This window comes from Opisthorchis viverrini (assembly GCF_000715545.1).
Source record: "Opisthorchis viverrini unplaced genomic scaffold opera_v5_109, whole genome shotgun sequence".
Taxonomy (NCBI): domain Eukaryota; kingdom Metazoa; phylum Platyhelminthes; class Trematoda; order Opisthorchiida; family Opisthorchiidae; genus Opisthorchis; species Opisthorchis viverrini.
The window spans coordinates 1084208-1085407 of NW_008751764.1; positions in this window are offsets into that span (position 1 = coordinate 1084208).

A 1200-nucleotide genomic window follows, 5' to 3' on the forward strand; every position below is an offset into this window, starting at 1 on the left:
GGCCAGTGGTTGAACACAAACGATTGGTCAAGAGTTGCTCATCAGCAGTGTGATTAGCTCTCAACAGGACAAGACATATCACCAGTCATCCTTCAATATCAGAAAACCATATCATGTGGTCACCTACTGAATGTCGGGAGCGAGATTGTTCAGTAGGAGGAGCGCGAATTTACTGAACTCAAGGTCCGTTTTTTTGAACCTGATCTCTGTCTTTCGACCTCTCCTGTCTAGGCCTGGGCAACCTGACAGTATCGCATCCCTCGTGTTTTCTTCTGATGGCATGGCAGTTAGGAATCGAAAGGGTGCTACAGCTGAACGACTTCGATTTCTACTGACCGGATCCTGGAGCGATGACTCCTTAGAAGAAAATTTCGCAATCCAGTGAAACACTCCTCCCTCGGAACTGCCTATTGTTTTCTGTCCTGCTGTAATGAGAGCTGGTCACACAGCTGATGGGTCAAATTTGGCCAGTCGTGTAAGTGTTCAGACACTAACCTGACGGTCGCAACTTCGGAACTCGGAGTTTCTTGTGGTACTCACTGCTCATGATCCCACCAAGGATGAAATAACTGTACAGTGCTTCTAGGCTTTTCAGCATAGATTTGCTTCACCGACAGGATGAAACCAGTGTCCAACCCAAGCTTCCAGTTGTGTTTCGCAGTCTTTGTTAACATTCACTTTGCGTTGTGTTTGACAACATCTGGACACCGCTTTACTACTGTTTGGTGCAATCTAACTAATCACCGCTGTGCTTGTTCATTGAGAATCTTGAAGACGATGCTGACGATGACGCTGATACCAACGCCTCCCGACAACCATCGGGATCCTAGCCAGTCTTGCTCACTCCCTATGGAGGACCGGCTGGGCCGGACCCAGATTCCTTTGGGAGAACAACACAGTCCACCAGTCCGAACTCCAGGGAGCGCAAATCTCTATGCGTCAGTCGACATCAACTTCCGGCTGCAATCGCTCAGGCTCAAGGTCTTCTCAGCGGTAGTGGCTTACACGTATCACCACTCTCTTCTTCGCAGGTGGCGACCGGTCAGGTGAGCGGCGTTTTCTTGCTCATGATTGACAAGTTACTGTTGTTTATCCTGTTACAGGCTATTCAATGTGACTATTCAATATGAGTCAAAAAAGTTCATAATAGCTGCCTTCTATTCAAGCCTGCAAATGTCTTCACGTGTCAGCGCCTCCTCA